At 41.4% G+C, this 22,792-nt stretch overlaps 1 pseudogene; it reads right to left on the bottom strand.

Moving 5' to 3' along the window:
- Nucleotides 1-12,357: 12,357 nt before the first annotated feature.
- Nucleotides 12,358-18,814, bottom strand: LOC124965784 (olfactory receptor 2T7-like; annotated as a pseudogene).
- Between the last annotated feature and the right edge of the window lie 3,978 nt (nt 18,815-22,792).

Genomic DNA, 22,792 nt, shown 5'->3' with positions numbered 1-22,792 from the left:
CTCAAGAACTTTGAATGAGGGTGGGTGAGAGTCAGAGTTTTCTGCCTTCGGGGAATGTTCTTCCAATGTCATTGTCAAGAGCTTGCATAACATAATTAATCAAGGTGGGATTTTGACTGACATTGGATGCCATTCTAGCATCACAGGGTGCAGGATCAATAGGGGAGTGTCACTTAATTTATGGAACATGTGTGATCCTCCTTTAACCTGCAGTCATGGTGCAAAATGTGTTTCTTCTGCATTTGGCAATGGGGAGGTGTAGTAATAAAGTGCATAAAAATTAGCACTACATTTTAAAATGTTGATTAAATATGTAATAAAAAATCAAAGCATCCCTCTTTCACTTATGTCTACTTGATTTATGAGGAGGGTAGTAAATGAAGATGTAAACACTTCAGTGGTTCCAAGAGCCTCTCCTTTGTGCAGAACTTGGCAGATAAGTAAAAGAATTATTCTATTGTGCAACTGAGGCATGAATGAGATCAGAAAGTCTGAACATCTCAAGACATTTCCAGGAGAGCTCCTTCTGCTGCTCAAGGTACACTCCACTATGGTTGCCTTTGGTTTCCCTTTCCCTTCACGTTTACATCTCCAAACATCCAATTCCTTATCTATGAAAGGGAATTGATGTGCACTTAATGAGGCCATCATGACAATGACATTATGTGTGCACATCTGTGTGTATGCATACAGATAAACATAGATCTTTTTGCTGAGGTCCAGAACTGGTACCTTCATTTTAAAATCACCTCCAGAGAAATTGCAGCAACATCTGATTGATTCCATTATTGTACCATGACCATTTGGGAGTCTCATTGAGATAGTATTCACTTCCCTGTGCTTACGAGCCCACAATGCCTAGAGCACTGGGTGTTTATGGCCCCTGATTGGTGAGCTCTGTCCCACTTCTCCTTGGATCCCCTTGTTCTGTGATGAACTCTCTCTCACTTAGGTCAGACATCTCCTTACTTTCCCTCATTCCATGCCCCTGTCTTTGTTGCTGGAATTCCCTGCCTCTGCATGGAGCCCATTTCTTTTCCCTTTCATCTTTCCTAGTTCTTCTCCCCAATTCTACTAAGACCAGCTCAAGTCCTTCCTATTCATTGAAACCTTGACCATGCAATCCTTCAGCCCCTCCATGATGTCTTCTTTCTCCAAATGATTGCAGCAAATCAGAGAAATTGTGGTGGAATCTAGCCTCTGTTTATGTACTTCTCTGTAACATTTGCTATCTATCTCTTGAGTGTTATGAATGGGCTGCATCTTTTCCAAGTAGAAGAACTTTTACTCTTTGGTGTGGAATTCAGTGTCTATTCCTGTGCTTAACATCATTAGGCATTGGGAGTTGACCATTTTGGATAGGGAGTTCCTTTTAGAACCTTCTTGTGATATGTTAATACAAGCCAGTTATGCAGAAGTTTAGCAACCAGTTAAAATCTCTTCATTTTGAAAAATTTTAATACAATATAGTAGATTTTTTCATAGTGGTAGTGAGGGTAACCAACATATTTATCATCATAGTAACTAGCATTGTTGAGCATCAGGCATGGTCCAGGCACAGCATTAAGCTGATCCATGTATTTTCTCTTTGAAGACTCACTACAGCCCTACTCACTATGTACCTGAGGAAACTGAGGAGTAGAGAGTTTGGTTTCCATGTCTCCAACCTGTGAGGGATGATGGGACTTAAACTCAGAACAGCTAACTCTAAGGCTAATGCCATAGTTTGGGTACAGCCTGGAAGTAGAATCTTCCTCCCTGTCTCCCTTGTACTTTGGGCTTATAATCCTGTAGGGGTGGAGGAAACAGAGAAATGGTAAGAGCCAGGCATCTAGGTATGTCAGATAGCAGGAGGAAGCATGTCATTTTCTTCCTAATTGCGAGTAACAGGAATAGGAAACAATGTTTAGAGATTTGTCAAGATATAAACCTTTTTATTCTTAATTTTCCCCAAATATAAAGAAATGGTAAAAATGTTGGGAATTGAAAAATTGACTATAGGACGTTAATATGAGAACTTTTATCATGTTCAGTGACCTACTTGAGTTTGTTTTGTTTGTATGACTTTCACTTTATTTGAAAGCATTGACTCTCAGACTTCAGCATAGATTTACTCTGTTTGGTACGGAAGAGGCATTGTAGAGGAAGGCCATGCAAGACCAATGCACATTTTTCCTTTGGCATTATGAATCAAAGTAAAGCCATATTGCACTTAAACCATTGTTTACATTAAGCAGTGCATATGTGCTCAGGTCAAGGAATAGTGGAGATGAGATACTGCAATTTCTTGCCAGTGCTTAATATGTAGATGAAAATATTTCTTTAAGTCAATCTCCCAATTGTACAAACTTTAAGAATCAAACTAAAATCTTCTAGGGCAAAGGCAAAGTTTAAAGTGGTCAAGATTCTTTAAAACTTTTTACCTTTTGTGCATGTGTATTTTTTTGTGTTTAGAGTTGTCTTTTCATAGTGAAATATTGCACTGATTGTCATAGGAATGCTAGTAAAAAAGCCACCCTTTAAAAATATTTTTTGGTGCTTACTTTGGCAGCAAACTAAAAAATATTTTTTGTTTATAGCACAATTAGGTACTTTGAAAGACTTCAATAACAATGATTTAATGGAAAAATCAATACATTGTCATGCTCTTAAATCCAGGTGAGTTGAGGGAGAAGTAGGATGGAGGGACATGGATATGGATATGGGTATGAATATAAGCACATCTACAAAATAGGATTTTGGTTTTTTGGTATATAATTTTTCTTCATTTCAGCATTCTGAATAGGTGGCACATAGTTTCTTTAGCTTGTTTTGGTCAACTCCAAAAGCTATTTCTTCAGTACATACCCCACTAATCTAAGAAACTGCCTAAATGAATCTCAAGTGAATCTAATGAAAAAAGAGCTGCCTGGCTTCATTATAAAGACAACATGTGCAACAACCAAGGTTTCCTAAAAGTTTTTATTTGGGAAGCAGTGCAAACTACAATAGCCTCTGCTGTCTCCCAGGATGAACTTTTATAATATTTTACAACAGCTAATTTAACTCGAGTGCACAGTTCTAATGAAAGAAGTTGTAGGGTAAAAAGGGAGAGCTGAAACAGGTGTAAATCTTTGATGTCTTCATAGACCTGACAAACTGCTGTACTTTCCTAAACCCATACAAAACAAAAAGTGAAGAAGTATAATGCAGAAAACTAAATTATACATAAAGCCATTAAACCTCACCCTTCACTTCTTTTTAGATGTTTTTAGTTGTAAATGGACACACTGCCTTTATTTTGTTTATTTTTATGTGGTGCTGAGGATTGAACCCAATGCCTCACACATGCTAGGCAAGTTCTCTACCACTGAGCTGCAACCCCAGCCCACCCTTCACTTCTGATTCAGGGATTGCTCCCATTGTCAGTGAGAGCAGAGGCAAAATAAAAAAATAAATAAATAAATGAAAGACCTGGTGGCATTATACATTTTGGTCAGAATATAATTACTTAGAAGTTCATTCAAAGTTCTTGGGGACATGAAAAATGTCATCCAGCTGCTGAAAATAAGAAATGGCCATGACACACAGCGTCCTTGTGAATTCGGAATCCAACCCTTGCATGTGTGGGTGCAGGACCTAGAAGGGACTCACCACTGGTGCCAATGTATTAATCTGCATAACCCCATCATCCCCAAACTCTCCTGTTGAAATATTTACATTTCTTCTTGACCTAGTTTTCTACCCAGAATTGTATCTGTGGACATAACCCATGGTGTTTACTTCTTTTACAAAGTGGATTTTAACAGCCTCTTTGAAAGTGTGCTTGACTTGAAAAACTCTTTAGCAGGGTTGCAAAATCCCCCTTTTCTAAGATCATATATCCTAGAAAATGTTCTCATCTGTTAAGGATGATATGAATGTGAGAACACTAGGAAAAGATGGGATGCAGCCATGACTTCTCTTAGGGTCCTCTTCCACAGCTGGGAATGGCAAACGGAAAGGGAAGTCAGCATCTGTGCAAGACTTCACAGCTCCAAGGCCTGCCATAGCAGGTAGGGCTAGAGAAGGAAGCACCCTTTTCTGACTCTTTTTTTTTTTTTAATGCTAATATACCAAAAAGTACTTTATTTTTTTAATTTAAATATTTAATAGAAATATTAAAATAATTGTTACATTTCCTCATTGCTGAAGTCAAGTATGCCTTTTGTACATTTTTCTTTTTTTTACAAATGGGATACATGTTGTTTCTCTATTTGTACATGGAGTCAAGGCATACCATTTGTGTAATCACCTTTTCTGACTCTTAATTAACTGTCAGGACCCTGCAGATTGCTGCTGGCTCTTTAGTGCTTTTTTATCAATTCTAGTACCCCAAGAAGCCCACCCTAAATCATTACAAAATAAGCCCTGCCAGAGAAGTGGGAAGTAGCCTTGCTACCCCCTGTACCGCCCTCCCTTTCACTGGATCCTGTACATCCAAGGCCATGGAGGAGGGCTGAGCCTGCCTCTGGGAGTGTCTGTCTTAATCAATATGTCACAGGACTGTAGCATGAAAGACAGTGGTTCCCTGTCTGCATGAACCAGGATTTCAATAATAAATCAGTAATAATGACAACTCCTGAAAAATAAAGGCTAGGAATGTCCACTATGGAAAGGATGTTCTAAGAGTCAGAAATCCTGTGAATCCCGCACTGAGTCAGGCTACAGTGGGAGAACCAGGCCCACCCCAGCCAGGTTCTCTTTCCTGCACTTCGCTGACATCCCCTAAGTGTTCTGCTTCACTTACTCTAAATAAGTGTTCACTAAACAATCTCAGCTTAAAAAAAAAAAAAAAAGAAAGAAATCCGACTTCCTAGGTAGTGCTGTTTCCTAGGTCACAGTGGAAAGTTCCCCCTTTGAGATTAGTACATTGTCATTCCAGGTTTCACATCAGAGTCACTTCAATTTTAATATGTGTGGATTCATCACTAGGTAAGAGTTATCTGTAAGAAAGCTCATTGTTTTCATTTACTTGGGCTGCAAAAACAAAGTACCAGCCCCTGGGTAATTTAAACAACAGAAACTTATCTTCTTACATTCGGAGTTTGGAAGTCCAAGATCAAGGTGTGGCAGGATTGGTTTCCTCCCTTGCCACCTTGACTTGCAGATGGCCTTCCTTCATGTGTGCACACCCCTAGTGTCTCTGTGTGCTAATCCTCTGATATTTTGAGGACACCAGTCATGTTGGATTAAGATCCACCTGTATGTCCTCAGTTTAACTTAGTTACCTCTTAAAGACCTTATCTCCAAATTTGGTCTCATTCTAAAGTATTGTGGGTTAAGACCTCAACATATGAATTTTGGGAAGACACAGTTCAGCTCATAACACTAAGAAAATCATATTTCTCATTCAGAAAATATGAACTATCTTGCAGTTTTGAATTCAGCCAAAGGATCTTTCCTAAGAAATTTAGGTTAGACACTCCATCAGCCCCATTGGAGGGTTCCCTATAAATCATAATTTGAGCTGTCCAAAATGGTAGCTACTAGCACATATGTCTATTTAAATCCAATTGATTCAACTATGTTACATTCAAAATTACATTTGTCAGTCACCCTAGCCTCACTGCAAGTATTTAATAGCCACAAGTGGCCCAACGGCCATCATATTAGAGAGTGCAGAAGTAGGACATTTCTATCAATGTAGAAACACCTTTATCTTTCACATTCTGTAGGAGCAATACCCAATGGCTTTGTGAGATATGAAAGTAACTCGGCAGCAAATATCCTGCAGCTACCTGCTTTGTGTCCAGCTCTGTGCTGTGGAATTTTAAAGTGAGGACATGGGTCCTCTTGTCAGGCATCACATGATCTATGGTGATTAAATGAAAATCTTGCATGTCAGATATATTGAGAAACTTAAGTGGCACATGCTAATGGCTACAACAGAATTTGGGAAGAGAATAAAGAAAGCTCAATACAAACCAGAGAAGAAAATGCATGCAAGAGGCAAGCAGGGAAAATGAAGGAAGGGGGCCCCTGCTGGAGGAATGGTGTATCTCACCAAAGATGGGACACCACCAGTAGAGAAGGCAGTCGTTTTCCTTTTCCTGCCCTTTACTTAGACACAGTAACATTGTTGTTTTCCTTCTCTCTTAGCTTTTTTTGCTCTTTTTCAGCTTCTCTTTTTCATTTTTCAGTACAGTCTTCGACGCTGTCACATGCCAGAAAATGCACAAAGCTTTCCTTCATTCTCCAGTCTTCCTCTGGAACTGTTTAGTTCCTATTCTTTTCTCCTCCACCTATACTAGGATGCTTGTTGTAGAGGTTAACTTGCTGGCTGTTGAGGCTCCTAATTAGAGGTCCTCTACAGTGACAGGACTCTGTACCATTCAATATGATGGCACCAGCCAGTGACTCTTAAGCAGTAAGTGTCTGTGATGAGAGAGTAGCTGAGCAGCAAGACTGACACTACTTCGGGCTGTCCAGGAAGCTTGGCTGAGCAATAAATTGAGAATCAGCGATGACTTTGGCCTCAGCCTTTTCAGCAACTCCATCCTTTCTCAAGAGATGCAGGGAGCATTCAGAAACCTGGGAAATGGGTGTCAGATCCCAATCATTCAGTTAGAGGGGGAGTAGGGAAAGAAAGGCACATAAGGGTCATCTAGGAGAGTCTGTCTGAGTGATGTTCACAGATGTGTTTAGGGAAGGTTCTCCTAACATACTAAGTATTGATACAGTCACTGCCATTATTGATTCAATATTGAGTGTTCAATGTTAACTACTATTAAATTTAGATCTAATTATCAGACATTACAGATTTTTGTAGTGTTTTTAATCAAATAAAAATTATTCTTTTTGGATCTAAGGCTTGGGGAATCTTAGATATCACACCAAAGCACACCATAAAAGGAAAAAAAAATCAGGAAATCAGACTTCATCAACATGTAAAACTTTTGCTCTGTGAAAGATACCATTAAAATAATGAAAAAAAACCAAGCTGCATGTTGGGGAAAAATGGTAACCTCCACATCTGACAAAGGACTTGTGTCCTGACAATAAAAAGAACTCACAAAACTTTATGAAAAATATCAATCCAATTAGAAAAAAGGCAAAGACATGAAAGATGCTTCACCAAAGAGGCTGCATGGGTGGAAAATAAACACAGGAGAAGATCATCAACATGATACCCCATTGTAAAAACACAAATTAATGAGGTATCATCATACACATATCAGAATAGCTAAAATGAAAAATAGGGTCAATACCAAATGCTGATGAGGATATGGAGAAACTGCATCTGTCAAAAACTGATGGTGGAAATGTAAAATGGTACAGTCAATCTGGAAAACAGTTTGGCAGTTTTAAAAAATTAAACAGAGGTGACCCTGCAGAATCACCTCTGGGCATTTATCCCAAAGAAATGAAAACTTCCAGCCCCATAAAGTCTCATAAATTAATATCTGTAATAATGTTCTTGTAATAGCCAAAACGTGGAAACAGTAATATTGTTCTTCAGTGTGTAAGTGGGTAAACAAACTGGTATATATCCAACCATGGCATATTTACTTACTCATGAAAAGGAATGAACTATTGATACATTCAATAACTTGGATAGATCTAAAGGTCACTGTCCTGTGGGAAAAGGGCAAATACTTCATGATTCCATTTAGAGAACATTCTAGAAATGTTATAGAAATTATAGAGATGAAGAGTAGACTTGTGGATGCTGGGAATTAAGAGTGGTTAGGTGACTATGAAGAGATTCCACAAGGAATTTCTTTGTGGTTGGTAATGGACAATGTATTTGCTTGGGGTGGCAGCTACACAAACGTGACATAAAACAGCATGGAGTTACACAGAGGTTGTGCCAGTTTCAATTTCCTGGTTTTTATATTGTCCTTTGGTGAGGAATACATGAAACCTCTCCATATTGTCTTCACAACTCCTATTAATCTGTATTTACTTAAAAATTTAAAGTTATCTTTTGGTGTAATTTAAATTTTTTAAAAGTTGTTAGTTACAACATGATGTCTTAACTCACTGGTAGTAATAGTTATTCATTAACATTAATTTTAAAATATGCTGGGGTCTCTTTTTATGAGCGTAAGTTACAGCTATAATGAGAGAGTGAAGGATTCATGTCAGTGAAGCTGACCTCTTGGAGAAATTTTAGGTAAAGCACTTATCACGGTATTTGAAACACAGCAAGTCAGCTGTACTTGTGCTATTATTAATGTTACCTGTTGTTTTTATTAACACCAATGAATTAATAGCTTATTACAATTGCACTGAAACTATTCTTAAGTAATGAAAATCTTTTGAGCCAAAGATTTTTTTCCTTATTACCCTTCTTGGAAAAAATCCAAATGCCCTTTTGGGAATTTTCTTTGTTGAAACATGTGAAAGTTCATTCTGTTTTAGGATGGAGCTAGTAATGCCTCCAAGGGCGTTATATCTTTGTTGCTTGCATTTCAAAATTGACCCTTGAACTTACCTTCTTTTATTTTTGACTCTGTTGCCTTCTCTAAAATGTACTAAGATGGTACTTTTAATAACATGAAGCATCTTAGTTTTAGTTTAATCTCAAACCTGGTAGTTAAATAAAAAATTGAACCCTGTGCCCCAACATTTTAATCTAATATCTAGAAACTTGAATTAGGGCCAACTCTTCGCTTTTTAAAAAACAGCAGCAGATACTAAATACAACTTTAGCTACTTCCTTTTAGCATCTGACCTTGGTTCACTTTAACTACTTGTTATCCTTTCAGCAAATTGTTATTCTGAAGAGAAAGAAAAACCTGTACTATAGAACATTGGAGGAATTTTTAAAATTATGAGTACTTTGCCACCCATGTAAAAAGTGCCTTTTTTGTATTGGTGGCTCAAACTTGATGGTAATTTATTTAAAACTAGATATGAGTATGAGTATTTAAAAATTTTTTTTCAGAAGCAAGATCAAAAATATTAAATTTAAATGCATTTATGATGTATGATTCTTCTGATTTATACATTTAAATATATATGTATATATATGTCTTACATATATTAATCCCAGTTATTTATTCACTAGTAGTGACAGTTGTTCCCCATATGATCAGGTCGATGCCAGGTGCTAAGGGTGCTATGTGCAGAGAGGTCAAGCTCCTCCCCTTTAGTAGCTTATAGTCTAGGAAGGATGTAAATATTTGTGACTAATTCTCTGTGCATTCCATGAATGTACATGTTATGCTACTATAATAACATTACAGTTCTGTGTCTATGTGCACTAACTCTACATGTCTTTTCACAGATGTTTATTCATTAGTTTTAACATAGAAATCACTCCTGTTGGATCGTTTAATTATTACATATCCTATCACAAAAACTGAAAGACAAATGAAGTAACTTCCCCATGACCACACTTATAAATCGGTCAGAGCTGATATTTAAATTCATGTCTTCTGGTTCTAGGTGCCTTCAGCCCTGTGTCATGAGCAGAGGTGGATGGGGGATGCAGTTTTCCCCGAGTGAGATGCAGTAACTGATAATGGACACGGCAGGTGATGGAAAGGAGGAGATCTCCTCACAAGGTATGGGCAGCGCTCACCTGTAGTGTGAGAAGAGATCCCCTCCCCAGTTATCTGGGGATTCATCAGTGAGCTTTGGTTTGGGTCTGTAATCTTTTCCATCTCTTTCACCCTGCAAAACCCAGTGGTGCTTCCAGGATTGGAATTTGATACTGTTGATTTGTTTTTATTGAATCTACTTTTTTTCTGTTATCTGTGTGTGATGTTGTTGTTGCTAGCTTTCCATTTATTATAATGATACAAATTTTCCTTTGCAAATAAATCTAGGTAAACATACAATATTTTTTAAAAAATATATTTTTAACTGTAGATGGACACAATATCTTTAATTTTTTTATGTGGTGCTGAGAATTAAAACCAGTGCCTCACACATACTAGGTGAGTGCTCTGCCTCTAAGCCACAGTCCCAGTCCACAATAGTTTTTAAATCATAAAATAACTCACAGGAAAGTGGCTGGGTTAAATTTGTAAAGACCTTGTGAATTGCATTGGACTCCTGTCACTGTGACTTGCCTCAGGAATTCACGTTTCCTTTGTCCCTGCAGCTACCTGTAGCTCCCAACCCCTTTTCATGTTAAGAGATGAATTGCAGTTTCTAAAGAGGCATTCCACCCAAGGACTACAATAAGATGATGTATCTGTCTTGATTGGTGAGTTCATTCAGTGTTCCCAAGCCAGGCTGTCCCTTCCTCTATCTCTATGGTTGAGTGATCCTGTCATGGAAACTTTCACTGTGCCAGAACTCTGCTCTTTGGCTTAGTTTAGAATCATCTCTTCATACATATTGACTCTGGCTGAATGTCAAGGCTAATGCTAAGACTTTCTTGATAAGCAGTCTGAGTAACTCTGAAGTGGTGGGAGCCACCACACTTAATATGAAAGAACATTTGGATAAAAATCAGTCAAGAAAGAAGAGCCTCTGTGACCCCCCCACAAACCATTTAGTTAAAATTTTTCAATAAAACTATTGGCTTTTACGAGTACACATTGGACTGGGGTGTAGCTCAGTGGTAGAGCGATTGTCTAGCACACCTGCAAAGCCCTTGTTTTAATCTCCAGCACCACAAAAAAATGAAATGAAAGTGAAAAATAAGAGGAGACATTGGACTTTCTGACAGAGTAAAATGAGATGTAATTATTTTTCACTAAGCTATTTGAAAAGATATTTCTAACCTTGTTTTCTAAATTTTAAAATAATTCTCTATTATAAAATTAACCTTTAATCATCACCACTTGGGTATTGCAGTAAGACTCTGGGAATTGTACTAGAGATTTTATAAATTAATACATGTCAAAAATAGAGTCACAAATTGTACATTGAAATTCCTTTTTCTGCTACACTATTAGTATCCAAGACTGTCATCTCTAAATAAGTATCCTTATCCTTTCAATCACATTTGATAGAGCTTATGTGCTCTGATTTCTGAGGTGAGGAATTTTAAAATCCACAGTTCTCTAAGGAGCACCACCAAAAGGAAGATATTTGCTTTTTTTTTAATTAACAGAGGGGTAAGAATAAAACATACACCAGGGGTGGAGGTGGGTATAGCTCAGTGGTACAGTGCATGCTTAGCATGTGCAAGGCTTTGCATTTAATCTCAACACCAAAAGAACAACTACCCCCAGTACTGAAAGAAAACAGTAAGCAAACGTGTCCTGTCATCATATCTCAGGCTTTAGCATTAGAACCAGAGTCATCAGTAGTAGCCTTTATTAGGCACTTACTGCATACTAGTTGCATTGCACAGGTTGAATCTCACAGTCCTTCCGGTGGTTATGTGATCTGTAGGGAGATTTGCTAGGTTTTCAAATAAGAATATGACAGGGGACCTGGCATGCTTTAAGGAGCTCACTGTGAGACAAGCATACCACTGGAAAGTGGTAGAGGAAACAGTTAGGAAGCCACTGCAACGGTGCAGGCAAGAGGTAAGTAAGACTTAACTTCTCTGGCTGCTCTCAGAAGGAAAGGAGAGGCTGGATTTTTTGCAGAAAAGTTCATTTGCCTTTAGCTGTTTTCAGGTTAATTTTCCCCAGGGAGGTGCTCTTCCTTGTCTCTGAAGACCTGGGTGCCTCTAATGCTGGCTAACTGACAAATTGGTTTCAAGTCAGAATCAAACTCTAGCAGTGCTAGCATCCCAAACTCTCACGGTATCTGCATCAGAGGGGAAATGAAAATTGCTATCACTGAAATGTGGATGGCATTCCTGGAGGGAGGGCCTCAACCCAGCATGACTTGTGGAAATTACAATCATTTGAATCAGATACTTTCAACTACCTTTAAAATAGTCTTTTTTTTGTTTGTGACAGATCACTCATTAATATTACTGTTTTGACACCCCATCTGATTATTTTGGCCCTGGAATTCCCAAGATAATACAGAGAGAACAGGGACAGATCCAAGTTCTAGAATCTTTTAAAGATTGTTTGATCTCACTGATAATCAGGATAATCAAGGAATAGGCAAGCAGAAATCAAAAAAGTAAACTTTGACTTAATTTTAACTGAAAAATAAAAATACTACTATAAAACCCTTGCTGCCTAGCCCTCACTACCTGTTCTCATTCAATAATAAGCAGCGAGGACCCTTTGAGGGAAGACAAAGTCTGCAAATTTGAGTTTCAAATTAATGAAAATTTTCTGCAAGATGAGCCCTTGAAAGTCCCCTTCTGGGTCAAATTTTGGGAAACCAGGGACTTCCCAAAACTCTAATCTGAAAACTTCATCACACCTATAGAAGCCAGAGGCCTCTAGGCCTAAGAAGGCATCCCAGTCAACAGGGGGCCCCAGGCACTGCTGAGGGTTAGGGTTAGCAGCAAATGCAATTTCTTTAGAAAGTGGTTACCTTTCCCGAGGACAAACACTTCCCTAGAGCCCTCTGCAGGGCTCCTGTGACATCCTTGTTCCTGAGACTGTAGATGAGTGAGTTGAGCATGGGCATGAGGATGGTGTAGAAGGTGGACACAGCTTTGTCCCGCTCAGGGTTGTGGTAAGAGTGGGGCAGCATGTCCATGTAATTGGCAGCCCCATAGAAGAGGCTGAACACCACCATGTAAGAGAAGCAGGTGGCCACTGACTTGCATCACCCCTCTGCCTCACTCATCCTGTAAACAGCAATGAGAATCCTGGTGTATGAGGCCAAGATGACAGAGAAGGGGATGAGGAGCATCAGGATGCAACAAACATACATGGCTGGCTCTTAGGCTGACGTGTCCCTGCAGGAGAGTTTCAGGAGGGCAGCGACCTCACAGAAAAAGAGGTCTGTTTCCTGAGAGGTGCAGAAGGGGAACTTCATGGTGACTGGGATGAGCAGGAAACCATCTGCAGACCCACCCAAGTAGGCTTCCACCAGGATCAGCAGGCAGACACTGTGGTTCATCAGGACAGGGTAGTACGAGGGTTGCAGATGGCTATGAAGTGGTCATAGGACAAGAGTCCTGGGAGGAAGAACTCTGTCCCTGCTAAGGTCAGGTAGAGGAAGTGTTGAGAAGTGGTGCATCCTGCAAAGGAGATGGCCCTCTGGTTCTTTGCCTGGTCCAGCAGTATCTTGGGCACAATGGTGGAGGTGTACAGGAAGTTCATGAGGGAGAGCTGACTGAGCAGGAACTACTTGGGAGTATGGAATGGGGGCGGTCCACGCAGATGAGTAGGCTCATGGTGGTGTTGCTGGCTATGGAGATCACAAAGACCAAGAGAATGAGGGCAAATAGAAGTCAGGGGAAGTGGCTGCCACTGAACAATCTCAAGAGGACAAAGTCAGAGAACAGGGAGACAGTGCCCCACTCCATAGTGTTGCAGGTTGCACAAAAGAGGAGAAACAAAGCTGGAAAATGCCTGGTTGGCTTATAGTATCACGATGTGGCCCTTCGACAGATCAAGGCTTGTGGTTCTGAGCTCATGAAGCTTGGAATAACAGTCTGAGCAGGAGTCACACCCCACCACAGCATCATCCACTCAAGGACAGGACATGATCTTACCTTGCTAACTTAAAGGTCTTGATGCAGCAAGTCCATCTCCTTTTGTTTAAGGACGTTCATCTCTCTCTCTCAAGCACAGTCCTAGCCTGGAGATGAGCCATCCTGTTGATTAGGGTAGAATGGATGGTGAGGCAGAGAGTGGCCCTGGCCTCCCCTTGTACCAGGCTCTGGTCCTCACACTGCAGAGTCAAAACCGCATGTCAAGAGCACATGGTCTGCCTACAGGGAGACCACCACGATGACCTCACCTAATGTGCACCATTCTTGAATGTTTGCACTCTGTAAAATTTGATGCTTAACATATTTATCAGGCACTTGGTATTTCAAGGCAAAGACCCTCTGCTGAAATGTAAACCACAGAGCTCTCAACTGTGAGAAGAAATCCAGAAATCAGCAGCAAAAAAACTGCCAAGGGGGAAGTAATGTTTAGGATCAGGGACTTTTATCTTACATTTTTTCTGCAGAAATCTATGGATTATTAACACACAACTTACTAACCTGATGAAGTGAATAAATGCAATAATTAATTTGTAAGTTTTTAATACAAAAAATGGGAAAGCAAACTGATTTATATAATATTAGAAGTTATTATCTCCCAAGGTATCTGACTCTTAAATTTGAATTTAGATCATACACATAGAGCCATTTCAGTTAAGTAATATTTTACCAAATATATGAGCACTATGGGTCACTTGGTTAGTTTATTTTGACATCAGAGAAACCTACATTGTGCAGCCTGGTGTCCAGAAGTCCCATGATGCTGTTGAACACCTGAAACATTACTTTAAAACTGAAGATGTGCTATAACTATACAGTAATTACAGAGGTCTGGTGACTCATAAATATTAAATTATTTTCTACCTCCAGTAGAAAGAAGAGAAAAAAAGTGAGGCATAAGGAGAGTCAAACTACTCAGGGCACAGGACTCTGTGGGAGCAGGTCAGTCTAACTGCTCTAGGCTGGTTTTCATGGAGCCAGAGTGGACAGAGAGTGTCATGACTTAAACATGAATTAAACCAGTTAATTCATCAATACTTCACCCTGGGTAAGTCAAACCTTTAGGTTCTGAGTGAACCTAAAAGAGTGTGCCAGACCTGGCCTCTTCTTGCACAGAGCACAGAGAGGAGAGACATGAAGAGCCCTTGCAGTGTATGTGGCTGGGGTGTCCTTCAGGAATGGCTTTGAGCAGAATCTCCAGGGTTTTGACTTCTCTCTGGCTGGTGCACTAGCGAGAAGAAGAGGGCAGGACAGGGAGAGGACAGGGCAGTGGCAATGCAAACTGGAGCCCAAGGCTGCACACATGAGGTCCTACTAGGACCATTTGTACACTTTGCCACAGACACCAAGAATGGATGTCAATCATGGAGAGTGAACCTCAGCTTGCAGTACCAAGGAGACCACTCCATGTGCACTGTCCAACTTCCTCACTCCTGAGATGATTGCAGCTTCTCAGCAGAGCTCCTCTCCAGATGTTTTCCTGATGTATGCCCCATTCTAATTTTGTCTTCTTTCTCCCCACTGTGCTAAACCTCAGGGGAAATTAAAGGCAAACAATCAGCAGCAATCCAAATGATGGATAGAGAGAGAGAGAGAGAGAGAGAGAGAGAGAGAGAGAGAGAGAGGCCTCCTAGTGCTGACCCTCAGTAATTTAATGAGAGCAGACTCTGCAGAGGACTGTGATCATTATTGCATTGTAAATCCAGGGTATGGCAGGTGGTCAGTGGAGACTAGGCACAGCAACTACCATTGATTCATGGAGAATGTCGAAGCCCAGGAGGGTAAATGGCATAGACACCTTCCTGTCAGAGCATTGTCCCCAGCCCTGACCATGAACATTCCTGGAGCTGAACTTGCTAACGAGACCCTGTAGACTTCCCACTTCCCAACCTTGCTCACAAAGGGAAAGGAGATTGGAAACTCCATAGTTCCTCAGATTTTAAGAGCATCTTCCTTTCTCTCTGTCAGTGTTATCTCATTTCCTGCATTTAAACAATTACAAAGGAGTATAATAGCACTGAGGAATATATGGAAAATAAGAAAAAGGGAAAGAATCACCTGGAATACTCCATGCCCCTGTATAAAAATTGTTATGTCTATTCATAACTCATGCTATTCTATTCCATTCATTATTTATTTATGGTGGTGCTATAGATTGAAATGCTATCCAAGCACTCTACCACTGCACTACACCCCTATGCATAATTTAAAACTTTAGCATACTTTCAGTCTGATATGTAGTTAAGATAACTTTTCTGTGTAGACGTGCAGTGTCTGTTCAGAATACTTGTTTGGTTGACAAGCACATTGCTTCTAAGTTTGCTTATGAGACACTGTATCATGAGGTTGCTCCTCTGGGTAAGTCATGGAAGGTGGGTTATTGGATTTTAGAAGCCCATCACCAAATTTCTAGAAGAGCTGATGACCAGTGATGTTGGCCAACCACAGAGCACACTCAGGGCTTCATGCTTGCCCAGCACTTAGCAAGAACATCTAAATGTTCATTAATATGATTTTTTGTTTCTGATTAAGAAACCCGAGCATATTTTCATGCATATATTTTTCTGTTGGATTTCATTGTTCATGACATTTGGCCTCTTATATATTAGGGATTTCTCAAAATTGGCATGCTCTACTTTATAGGATAAGGGCATTATTTTAAATTTAATTTTTTTTTTTGTAACTACTTTACCCAAACCATTGCTTTTATTTTGACTTTATTTGATTTTAGGTCAGAGAAGTTCTAAATGTTTAAGTAGTTAAAACATTTATTTTGTCATTTTTCACTGTGTTTTTTTGGGAAAGTTATTCCCCATATAGATATTTGATTGATATGCAAAATTCTATTTTAATTCAGCTGTCATACTTTTAAAAATATGCAATATTTTAAAACCTTGAGAATTTATTTGGTCTTCCTTGAGAACTATGAATCTCTGAGTTCTCTGTAAGGCCAAGGATATAATATATTTGTCCTTTAAGATCATGCCAATGAGACTTAACTTCTAGTTCTGCCAGAGCAAGAGTTCAAGTGAGTGACATACAGGAGCCTCCTGCCCTGTGAGGTGCAGCCCGTCTCTCTGTGAACATGGAACATGCCATCAGGAGAAGTCACTTCTCACTCACCTTGAATGTGGGAAATCTGGTAGGAGACGTGGGTTCCAAGACACAGGTGAGTTTTAGGTTGGTTTTAGGCAATGTGCTCCAGCAGTGACAGCCACCTGCTGGCATCTCTCACCAGCTGTCCTCATCTCTCCTCTGCAATAGTGGCAGATCCAATAGCAAGGAGCTGGGTTTCTTTGTCTTTCCTCTTTTGGATGTTGTCATTTGCTTGTGAAAAAACTGCTCTCTGTCGAGAATTGATTCAATCCTTGGTGACCTTCCAACTCAGAAGGTGTGTGAGAGTGCAGGAAGACAGGATGTAAGGACAGCTGACATTTCCTGGGAAGCAGAGTGAACAGTGACCCTCTTGCAGTCTATAATCCTCCCAGTGTTTTTATATAAAATCTACTTTTAATTTTTTGACAAAAAACATCTTAGAAAACAATGTCATTTGGGAATCTTTAGAATGGAGAAGGAATTTTGAAGGAATTTTGAAGGGACCATCCTTCATTCTGAAGTCAGAACAAGGTTGTGGCTACCTTCACAGTGAAGTCTCAAGAAACCCAGAGCTGAGGTCTTCCCCGTCTTCTCTCCTGGATTCCTGCTTTCCCATGGTTTTGGGCCTGTAACCCTGTGAACCTTAAACAGAGCGGGGGTCAGAAAAATTTACCCCCATCATTCATAAGCTTCTGGATGTCTGGCAAGCCTCTCATAGATCTGGCACCCTCTGCCCCCTGAGTATCAGATATGAAAGGGAGGTACGGTAATTCCCCAGAGCCAGATGCAGAGGATTTTGTAACTAAACCATTTTTTAGAGACATGAATGACTCAAGGAGGTGGAAGAGTGTAGACAAATCAGACAAACCCCTCTTCCTATAAACATTTTAAAATCATACAGTTGAGCACATTGTTCTAATGACAAAAACTTTCTCGAGTCTTTACACTGAAATAAATCTGGTGAGGTTTTCCTTAGCAGAAAATCATCTACATTCTGATGTTCACAGTATATAAGTGAGTCCCTCTTGTCAGCTGACACAAGAAATGAGGTCAGAAGGTAAAATTTATAAGACACACTGATTCATAAAACACCTATAATTAGGATGTTGAACAAGGCAACATCAACATCAGTATTACCAAGTGCTTCCCTGGTTTTAATCAATTTTCCACTAAGCCCAGAGTCTTATATTTAAAGCAGTCTGAGATTGATGGATATAGAGTCCTCAAACTTATTTACCTTACAATGAAGCTTTCTCAAATCTGATGACCCAAATCTGAAGATCAAGTACCACCTGTTCAGAGAAAGAATCTTAAAACTAGCACATGTGATTTGTTTAACTTTTCTTCTCATCTAGTAAATGTGAGCAATGAGAGGCAGAACACATAGACCTTCCAAACTGAAGACTTGCCATGCTATGAAGTGAAGCAGAGTGGAGAGGAGAGAGGAGGAGGGAGACACTGCAGGTAGGGAGTGGTCTTGTAGTCAGAGTGAAGGTTCAGTGGCTTGAGCATGGAGTTATGTCTTGTTGGCATAGGGTATGGGGCGGTCTCATAGACCCTTTAAAACAGACAAGGATGGGCAAACAAATTGACGACTTAGAGGCAGAACAGCCTGAGTCTTAAATGTCCAATAGTCGTCTTGCAGAAGAGGTTAATAGCAGTTACATTATGTAGAATGCAAAACACAAAACCAAGGGGTTTAAATAGGAGAGCTTGCATCATGGTGGTGGATGGGTGGTTCCATCTGGAAGGAACATGACATCAGAATACTCATCCCTGTGGGTGTCTTTGTCTCTAGACTACAATAACACAGCCCACATAAATGTGACAAGTTTCTTCACCCTACTTTGCTTTTAATTAAGGAAACTGTAACCTTTCAATTTTCATGGAGTTATGATTAAATTGTCTCCCATTTAATTTGGGTTGTGAGTCCCTGAAATTCAAACTAAATTACTTTTTCTCCTTGACTTTTTTTTTTTTTTTTTTTTTTTGTAGCAATGCTTTGGGAGTTTTCTTTCCTTTTTCACATTTCCAATCTATATGCATTCTTCTCTTCAAGGAAAATCCAAACTTCTGAAGGCAGTACTGCCTTGTCAAAGATACTTCATTTCAGGTCATCGCTTAAGAATTCACTCGGCATGTGATCTGCATTTCCTATAATTAGGAGGCTATCAGCATTGCAAAACACTTACTTGGGATGATATCTGCAATGTCCATATTAAGATGCATTATTTACTGCAGCTTTGCCAGGCAGGATTGCATGGTGGGGTAAAAGTGAGGGATTTGGAGTCCATTGCCTGGGTGTGAGTCTCAGCTCTGCACTTCTGTGAACTTGAAGTATCTAACCTCTCTGTGCTTCAGTTTAGCAGATAATAAAAATTTGATATTCTCTGAACTGTTATGAGGATGATCTGACAATACATATCTAGCCCTGAGCATGGTTTTTGGCACATCCACGTAAATGTCAAATGGTATTGGTGTCAGTCACAATGCATGAATGTGTGTTTGGTTGTTAATCACAATGTTATTGGTGAGAGAATGTGAACAGGTGGAGCAGTGATTTTCAATAGGTGTACTTGTCCTGGGTCCTCATCACAGGTACAGATAGCTCCCTCAGAAGAGGCCAAGGGCTGAGCATTTGTGACAAATGGCACTGAGAAATGTCAGGGCTGTCAGGAGTTTGCGCTGTAGGGAGCAGGTTGCCAGTTGAGTTAATCTGAACCCAGCCTTTTGGAAGATGGAATAAGGTACTTGACTCGCTCTGAGTGAATCTGAATTGCTGCCTGAACCCAACACACTGTGAGCAAGGATTAAGAGCACAGAGCTGGGCTCAGATCTGCAACTCAGTGGAGTGACAGGGACTTTAAGAAGCTGTGTGTCTCAAGGCACTGACCCTTAGGCCAGCAGATGATTGAGAGGTGACTGGAAGCAGGATGAGGCTGGGCATTTTGGCCTTCTAGTCGAATCGGTCTCCTCTATCCCTTTAGCTTGCTCTGCAGAACTGTTAATTATCTAAGGAGCACTCATCAGAAGCCTGTAATGCCAGGTTTATTAGCCCTACACTTTCCTGACCTATCTCATTCCCCTTCAAGACTGAGGCAAGACCTGCTGGGACATCCTACTGGCAGCAATGAGAGGATCAGGCCCCTGGGGTGGCGCCTGGAAGTTCTCAGCCCTGTCCTGTTCCTGAGCAGCAAGTAGAAATCATTACCTCCCTTCTCTGGAGCACCTCTCAGAACAGGTACTGGGATAATTATCCACCAGACCACTGAGACCATGATGCTCAATCTGGCAGACCTCTTGCCCTCCCTTATCCTTCCTCTATTTAGTCCTACAGTGCCTTGCTGGCACCCCACGACAGGGCTGAGATGCTGTCTCCCAGCATGACCCTCCAAGTACAGCCTATTGACTGGAATTTTTTCTGGTTTCCAGAACCTTTTCTGTTTGATTTTTGGAGCAAGTGACTGGACCTTGTTGGTTGGACCCCCAGTCAGGCTGCTGGCTTAGGATGCCAGTAGCCAGGGTAGCTTTGAGCATGCGCTTGTTAATGACCTCATCTACTGAAAAGAGGAAATGGTGTGCCTCTGAGCCCTGTGAAGGTTAAAGGGAAGGATGCTGGCTGCCATCCCTCCTTTTTATCCAGCATTCTCTGTAGCTGGACATGAGGCCAAGGCGGATGATTCCTACAGGGTGCAGCAAGTGCTGTTTGAGGTGTTTAGGGAGTGCTCTGGAGGCATGGTTTAGAAATCCTCACACAGTTTGGGGATGCTTCCTGAAGGAAGCTCATTTAAGCCTAGGGTGAAGGATGAGTAAGAGTTGACTGGAGAGCAGGAGGGAAACTGGCTTCATGAGGAGCAAGAACCAAACCATGCAGAGGCACAGAGCAGAGCAAGGGCAGTCCCCGAGGGAGGACCCTGCCACCATGGCATCTTTGGGGATCAGCACCAGGCAAGGAGCAGGGAGGGGCAGGCAGCCGGGCTGTTCAGCTGCCTGGAGAAGAGCTGGGACTTTACAAGTCACAGCAGGGAACACTTGGGGGCTCACTCATGATAAAGGGCTCATGCTCATATTTTAAAGATCATGGCAGCACTCCTGTGACTGATGGACTTGAGGCAACTGGGACATCTTAGTGACTACTATAGAAGTCCAGAGAAGCAGTGGTAATGCCCTGAAGGTTTAGAGGGTGGGAGAGAAGATGGACTGAAGCACTCAAGAGCTTGCATCAGCAGGACTCATAATGGAATTGGGCATAAGGGAGACACCAGGTGGATTCACAGCTGGCCTCCAGGCCTCCAGCTGGGGGCTGGCAGATGGAGGGAGCACCTGCCCAAGTCAGGGAATATATGAAGAGCCAGAAGCAGTCCAGGAACAAGATGACTCCATGTGGAGATGCTGAATTTCCTGAGTGTCAAAATATAGTACATTTGGATATTTGCTGCATGTACATGTTCTCCAGAGGAACTGGAGAAATCGAGGGCACTTAGCAAGGTCAGGTTAAAATGTAAAGATTTCCAGAGGTGGGGACAGCCACACAAGGCACAAGGATCCTTTTCTGTTTGTTTTCTTTGTTTTCCTGCTCTGAAGGTAAAACATGCACAGATGAGCTTGCTGGGGATCTGCTGAGGACACACATGGGGCTGGGTGAGTCTAGTGATGTTACAGGGACTTTACTAAAAGACCCTGAAAGTGTCACTGGGACAATGTTCATCAAGATTCACAGTGCTGTGGTGATCTGCAGGGCCACTTGCTCCAGGCCTAGTGGTAAATGTGGATATAAAAACCAGAAACTTGATGTTGTGAGAAGACAGAAGGCTCCAGGGGAGCACTTTCCAGAGCCATGGGGCTGCCTGCAGTTTCCCAGCATGATGGTTCAGGGCCAAAGCCTTGGGAGGCCTGAAAGCAAGAATTAAATGTGAGTGAGCCCAGCTGAGAGAGTGGCTCAGCCTCTTCCCAACCCACCCTTTCCCCTTCTGTCTGCACTTCCTCATCTGGGGCAAAGGCCAAGGCTGTGTGACCAGATGGAGAGACATGGAAAGTGAAACCCAAGTGAACAGCAGAACCAGGAAAATGGTGTGTTTTACACAAAGAACCATGGAAGAGGGTGACGGCAGAATTTCACAGCACAATCAGATCCCTTCTGTCACTTTCTTTTTGTGAAAATATCTTTAAATATACTAAAGTAAAAAAGCATAAGCTGGGTGTGGTGGCACAAACCTGTAATCCCAGTGGCTTGGGAAGCTGAGGCAGGAGGATCATAAATTCAAAGCCAGCCTCAGTCACATAGCAAGGTTGTAAGTAACTTGGCGAGGTCCTAAGCAACTTGGCAAGACCCTGTCTCGTGTTCTGTCTGCCCCCCCACACCTGGAGCCCTGTTCTTCTCCCACTCCTCCAAGAACAACTCTCCAGCCTCCCATGTGGGATAGAGGCTGTGAGCCAGGTCAGAGAGTCAGTATGGCCCAGCCTGTGCCCTTCCAGAGTCTGTGCTTCTCCGCTTCACTCCCCACTGTCAGGAGCCCTGAAGCCCCTCTGAGTCCTGACAGACCTGGTCCCATGTGCAGAGGCGAGCCCTTCAGCTTGCATGGGGGTCTCCTCCACACTCCTATGACACACTTTCTGCCCTGTATGTCTTCAGTTTTCCTGATGGTCCATGTGTCCCCGTTCTCTGTGCTGTGGACTCACACTGCACCATATTTAAAAATATAAAAATAAAAATAATAAAATAAAATAAAATAAAATCCCTTTTTCACCCTTCCTCAGTGTCTGGGAAGGCAGAGGAGATCACTGTGTGCCCCTAGTCTGCCATCTCCACCTGGGATTCTCCTGCTGGTGTACCCGTGGACTTGGGCAGAAATGAGAAAGTGGGAGTTAGGCAGCCAAAGTTGGATTTGGGCTTTAATGTGTTGTGTGGCCTGAAGTGGCCCCTGGGCAGAACACCTAGCTGCAGGAGGCTCAGCCAATCCCAGTAGCCACCATTCCACCCATGTTCAAATCAAACGGGCAGCAACCGAACCCAAGAAGCTGCCTCGGGCCTCACTTCCCTTTCCTGTGGGCACTGCCCTCCCTGGCAGCAAACACCACCACCCAGGAGGTGGAGCAGGGCCTTCTGAGCCATTCTTGTTCCAGATGGCTGCCTAGCCTAGCATTGTAAATAAAGGTGATTGTGATCTATAAAATAAGATTTGGTACAGTTTTGTT

This window comes from Sciurus carolinensis, chromosome 15, assembly GCF_902686445.1.
Source record: "Sciurus carolinensis chromosome 15, mSciCar1.2, whole genome shotgun sequence".
Classification (NCBI taxonomy): domain Eukaryota; kingdom Metazoa; phylum Chordata; class Mammalia; order Rodentia; family Sciuridae; genus Sciurus; species Sciurus carolinensis.
Note: the sequence above shows the minus strand (reverse complement) of the source record. Positions and strands in the feature narration are given on the sequence as shown.